The sequence below is a fragment of the Limulus polyphemus genome, unplaced genomic scaffold, assembly GCF_000517525.1.
Source record: "Limulus polyphemus unplaced genomic scaffold, Limulus_polyphemus-2.1.2 Scaffold1113, whole genome shotgun sequence".
NCBI classification, from domain to species: domain Eukaryota; kingdom Metazoa; phylum Arthropoda; class Merostomata; order Xiphosura; family Limulidae; genus Limulus; species Limulus polyphemus.
The window spans coordinates 275,968-282,456 of record NW_013666723.1 but is presented as its reverse complement, the minus strand read 5'-3'; the positions used below and the strand labels follow the sequence as shown (position 1 = coordinate 282,456).

The following is a 6,489-nucleotide window of genomic DNA, read 5'->3' as shown; positions in this document are numbered from 1 at the left end:
GCTAAATGTCCACTTGATACGTTAGTTCTCTTCTCTCAGGTAAAACATCAAGTTTTAAAAATATATTGTTACAGTTGCTAAATGTCCACTTGATACGTTAGTTCTCTTCCCTCAGGTAAAACATCAAGTTTTAAAAATATATTGTTACAGTTGCTAAATGTCCACTTGATACGTTAGTTTGCTTCCCTCAGGTAAAACATCAAGTTTTAATACTATTTTTTCTGATAAAAGAAACTTCGCATTCTCTCCCTCAATGTAGCGTAATGAATTATAATGTTTAAGTTAGTCCTACTCCAATCAAAACAGTAATACAGAGAAACTAATTTCTGTAGACATCATGGAAACGAACCAATGACCTGGCGACAGATGTGGAAGTCCAATCGCAAGTAGTTGTGGCACTTCAAATGATACATGGGTACATCTAAGATTTTGAGCGCTAGAAATTATAATGAGAGCTAAAGCTTGGTTTGGTGTACCACCCAACACAACAAGGACGTATTGAACCGAACAGAAAACATGTGACACGTAAAGTTTGTAATTTAGAATGTAGAACGTAAAGCTTGTGATTTAGTATGTGGCACATGAAGCTGGCGATTGAGTATGTAGAACGTAAAGCTTGTGACTTAGTATGTGGCACATGAAGCTTGCGATTGAGTATGTAGAACGTAAAGCTTGTGATTTAGTATGTAGAACGTAAAGCTTGTGTTTTAGTATGTAGAACGTAAAGCTTGTGATTTAGTATGTGGCACATGAAGCTTGCGATTGAGTATGTAGAACGTAAAGCTTGTGATTTAGTATGTAGAACATAAAGCTTGTGATTTAATATGCGGCACAACAAACAAAATTCTCTACTTGCTGAAAACATTGAAGAAGCAAGTTTTTTGTGTGTAAGGACGTGGCGTCCTCTATGAATGTACATAACTTTTATTTACGTCAAATATAATAAATACTCGATAACAGCAATAATTGGGGTGGAGGAGCTGTGAATTCCCATTAACTGGCCCCTTGTTCCAAACTATAATTCCACAAAAGTTGGTTGAGATTGGCCCAGCGACCTGGGAGTAGTTAGATAACGGACAAACAGACAGACACAGATTATATTATTGTATTATACTATATATACAGATATTAAGATGGTAAAATAACTATTATATATCCTTTACCTTAATACTAAAAATTAAAACTCAAATATACCCATATGTTTAATGCTTTTGACACGTTCAAGTCAGACAATATTTTATCGCTGTGTTCAGTAGATATTAAATAAAACCTGGTTGCAATGCCTCGAAGGCTAGCACTGTAAGCGTTCAGTAAGCTGTCTGTTCTGTCGATGTTTCAGTCGAAGTTCTTCATTCAAAAGATCTTACAAGCTGAAGAATTTTGCAAGTTTTGATTGGATTGTTTAAAATGCAGAAACTTCGGAATATAGTATCAGAGATTACATTCAGTAAAGAAGCAAATGTCGAGTTTAACTTTATTTAAATATCACATTCTGATAGGTTTGTTGTTTTTTGTAAGCCAACTATCTGCGGATATTATCCAGCAGATCACTAAGATACTTTGTATATTTTACATGCTTCACTTGTTAGTTTGTTATTAATTTATGTTACTGTAAATATTATCCAATAGGTTGATAGTTTATAGATAACTTAGTTTTGGTGAGCATGATGTGGCAACACTAGAACTCTGAGTACATTTACATAAACATCTTGGCCCTCGCGTGACATAGTGATTATCGTGCCGGACTATATGTCTGTGGATCCAATGTTCGCGTCCCGTTACCTCAAAAAATCGCGCTCCGCACTTTAGGACCATGGATGCATTATAAGAGTGACGGTCAAATCCTATATTCAGACAGGCTCGAAGAGTTGGCGATGAGGGCTGTTGACTGGCTGCCTTCCTTTTAGTTTATCAGTTCAAAATTAAGGACGTCCAACGTATAAATTAAGAAATTTCTTTTCTTTTCTTACATTTCAAAGTGTATATATGTAATAAAGTAGATATAATGACAAAATATTTCAGTACTGTGTATTTCAACAATATAGGTAATACTTTTTTACTTAATACGTAAAAACTGACGTTGATCTTCGTTTTTTAATTTATTTTATTTTTTTTACTTTATTTCAAATCATTTGGATGAACACAAAAGCTTCGGGTGTCACGTTGTTTAGGTTGTTGTAATGTTTTCTATTGTTGGGCCGGCTCTTTTGGATTATTAGTTTAAAATAATAATGCAAAATCAGTCAAGTTTGTTTGTAATTAAGCACAAAGCTACACAGTGGGCTATCTGTGCTCTGCCTACCACGGGTATCGAAACCCGGATTCTAGCGTTGTAAGTCCGCAGACATACCGCTGTGCCACTGGAGGGCCAAAACAGTCAATTCAATTATAACGAAAGCATTTTATTTCTTCGACTACACGTTCTGCAGGTAATCTTAACTCATGTTCTCAGATAATCCTAAATTCACAGTAGACACCAAACACAAAAATTGTATTTACTTGCCAGTTCTCTCACTCTACAAAACGCGCGGCTTTTTTCTTTCATATCCCTAGTACTTCGTCGAAACACAAACTTATTGACGATATTTAACTCACTGAATAAATGTCTGACAGTAACAGACAATCGTACAAACTTAATAACTTAATAATCACCTAATCTAGCTTAATTCGCGTTTGATACTACTCAAAACGTTTCCTAAACGTAAGAAAGTTTTATTATTCTTAATTTTGTTTAACGAAAACTGGAGTTTATTACGAGATATTTCTATAAACGTAAATAAAATTCTGAAAAATCTGTAATATCGAAATATTGAGCTAATAAAGATACATTCTGGAGATATTGGTCGTGATTTTATTTACGTTTAAAGAAAGTTCTAGTCGTTCAACACCGCCCATGACGTAACGTGAAACCTCCCACTGGCCAAACAACGATACAAACGTCCAAATAAAATAAAACATAGCCTAAAACAATATACATAAGGAAATCTAAGATGTTAATAGTTAGATATCGTCATTTTCCAGCCGTGGTAACAATGTTATGATTTAAATCTTCTAAATCCCTGTCCGTTACCACACTTAACGAGGCAGTATCCTTCCAGATCTGGTGTTTGTTTGTTTTATTTAATTAAGGTGTAATTGTGATCAGTTTGATAAATAAAATATAGCAACATCTTTGTTTGTATATTGGTTCAACAATAAAAGTTAAACCATTTAGTACCACACCTTTTAACACATTGAAAACAAAACTAATAATATTATCTAACAATCATTAGCCTGCTCATTATTATTTTTTGTGGGATAATAAGGGACATTAGTTTTTGAAGTTTCGCTGTTTCTTTTAGTGCAAAGCTAGCTTACAGAATGGGTTACCTGCGCTCTGTCCACCATGTGGAATTGAACACCAGATTTTAACGTTGTAAGTCCATAAACTGACCAGCCAGGGTATGTAACCCTCTGCATAAAATCACAAGTTTTGGAACTCATACTTTCAGATTTTAATTTAAAAGAAACATTATATACATTATTGACAAAAACTAACAAGAAATTATTGCCGTATAGAAAGCCAATTTAACGTCAACTTGAGTATAAAGTATGTTGTTACATTTTATGAATTATTAGGAAAAAATTATCTTCGGGGTTTTACTTATTAAATATTGTTTCTCCCCCCTATAGTGGCTCAGGGATAAATCTGCAAGCTTATGATGCTAAAAATCGGGTTTCGATACCCGTGATGGACAGCGCACAGATTGCCCATTGTACACATAACTAAACCAAAACGAAATCAAATATGATCGATAAAAAGATCCAGCTAGATAATAGTAGCAATAAAGATTTGTATTTAATTATATTAAATATGTGCATGTGTTTTTTACCTATTACTTAACGATTGTTCATAGTTAGGCTTTTGAACAGTTCAGACCAACCAGCAAGGCAAGTTTATTTAAAATCAACAATTTAAAACCTATGTGTGTTTTGGGGAATTAAGTTTTTCAATATTTCACAGACTTATTAAGTTTCAACATTTCACAGAGCCATTACGTAACTTGTGAATATGTACCGTTTGCAAACTCAAAGGTAATGTGTGTGCTCCCCCTCCAATTACCACTCATCAATGACGTTAGAGTTTTCCTTTCAAATATCGCGAAACCAGAATATTTTTTATTGGAGTTAGAGCACCGAAAAAGAAATACCCTCTTGTTTCCATAAAGTGCACTCCAAATATTTGGACGCTGGCGACTGTTTGTTTAGGACACCTAACTGATTTCTGGTCAAGTGATCAAAAGAGAGAGGACAATCACTCAGAAAGTGACAGTCGTCTCTCCCGGTTCCTTATTAAGCTCAAACCTCAATATTTGCACGCCTTGACGCAATATACGAAAAATCAATTTGATTGTATATTTATGTTCAGTGATAAGTATTTACTTGACAAAACTACGGTTTAGGGTAGGTCTTTGTCAGTAACTTGGTGTCTCCATATAGTTCTTGTGTAAGAGAAGGTTTTATACCTTCCCAAACAGAAACTACTTTGTGCCTAGGTATGCAAGGCTTCGCATATTTTGCTTGAAAAAAAAACCCCCATAAAATCAATAAGTAATATCGATTTTCAATTATATCAAATCTAAGTCGTCTTCTTTAATAAATTTCAATTATATTCTCTGAAAAAGTACAGAAAATAATTTTTTTTTCACATTTACTCGTTCAAGATATTTTCGTTTCTTTCAATAAAGTTTAAAACGTGTTTATTCAATCAATTTGTATTTCTTCTCTTGAAAACCTCTGAATTTCCCAGCTACGTTACGTAGTTTTATTATAAGTACTTGTTGTAACAAGGCAAGCTTAACTTATTTTAAATGACGTTTTTCACAGGATAATAATTACAACGAAGTACTTCGTTACTAAATAATTTGATATTTTTTACCAAACCTTTTAAACAATGTTACGCGCCACTAAAGGCCGCTGCTGTTTTATTCACGTGCATTTAGTGTGTTGTAAATCGGGGGGCATATAGCACCGTCATGTAAAAAATAACTAAGATTGTTCTCGGAATAAACAAGAAATGGAAAATATTAACATGAAATTCTTACAGAAAGCGCCCCTGTTGGTGAAATAATTGAAAACTATGTTTTGCCCCCCTCCCCTGGTAGTTCAACATTAAGCTCTAGGACTCATATCGCTAAGATTCGAGATTCGATCTCTGCTTTGGGCAAGGAGCAGATATACGTATATCATTGTTGTTAGGCGCATTAGTGCAAAACTTTTCAAAGAAACAAACTACACCTTATCAGCGTTTGTATGCGTACAAACTATTGTTTGTTTGTAATTAAGCACAAAGCTACACAATGGGCTATCTGTGCTCTGCCTACCACGGGTATCGAAACCCAGTTTCTGGCGTTGTAAGTCCGCAGACATGCCGCTGTGCCACTGGGGGGGGGACGCGTACAAACAAAACAATAAATTACTGATTCAAAGAAAGAACGCGTTTAATAATAATTTTCTTACATTTACAAAGTTATATCGCTATAATTATAAGCTCATTTATTTTTCTTAAAACTTTTGCTTAAAAGTTTCTAAAAATCTCTCTCATTAATTTTGAATTCAAATAGGATATGCAGTAACCGTGTTATTACTAAATGTTTATTCTGTCAAATGTATAATTTCCTAAGCTAAATGTAAAAAAAAAACTGATTTTAAGCGAAGGGAGTAAGTAAGTTGTACATTTCGAAAACGGATGTGAAAACCGTAGCACGCGAGTGGCTCGTATATCACAAACTCGTGGTGTTTAAAATTTAATAGAATCTGTTCAATTTATCTTGTCATAGTTCCGGTTAGATAATACTCTGACTGACACAAAAAAGTAATGTTTGTTTCTATTATGTATCAACAGTTATTCGAATACTGAACTCTTCAACTCATATATATTTAATGAATTACAGTGTCCACATGGTTTATTCGTTTACTTGATTTTACATCACACTTGTAGTGTTACGTATTAGAATTTCAAATGGTCTGAAATTGAGTTAAATGATACTTTAAATTTAGTAGTTAAATTACACTTTGGATTTAGCAGTTAAATTAAAGTCGATGACAACTTAGGATACTTCCCTTTGGTCTTCCTGGGATTATACAACCACACCTTGTCTCCTGGTACAAAGCTGACTTCAGTAGATCTCTTATCAAAACATAGCTTCATGGAATCAGCAGATGTTTTCAAGTTTGAATGCACTTGATGGTGAATATCATCCATCCTTTCAGATAACACTTTCACGAACTCTGACACATTTTCAGGTAACTCTTCGTAAGGTGGGCGTCCTGTTATCAGATCCACTGACAACCGAAATTCCTGTCCAAACATCAGCTTTGCTGGAGTGTATCCAGTGGCTTCATGCTCTGCTGTTCTATAGACCATCAACAGTGGAGGGAGTAAGACATCCCAGTCATCGTGGCGGCTATTACAAAACTTTGCCAATTCCTGTCCAAGTGTCCAATTGT

At 34.4% G+C, this 6,489-nt stretch overlaps 1 protein-coding gene and 1 long non-coding RNA gene across 8 annotated transcripts in view; both read left to right on the top strand.

Moving 5' to 3' along the window:
* The window catches only part of LOC106462185 (myosin-2 heavy chain-like), a 127,474-nt gene that overhangs the window by 19,913 nt on the left and 101,072 nt on the right, over window positions 1–6,489 (top strand). The window lies entirely within an intron of this gene.
* The window catches only part of LOC111086455, a 21,313-nt gene that overhangs the window by 5,285 nt on the left and 9,539 nt on the right, over window positions 1–6,489 (top strand). Inside the window, exon 2 of the long non-coding RNA XR_002611182.1 lies at window positions 6,068–6,077. This is a non-coding gene — a long non-coding RNA (uncharacterized LOC111086455). The remainder of the gene's footprint in view (window positions 1–6,067; window positions 6,078–6,489) is intronic.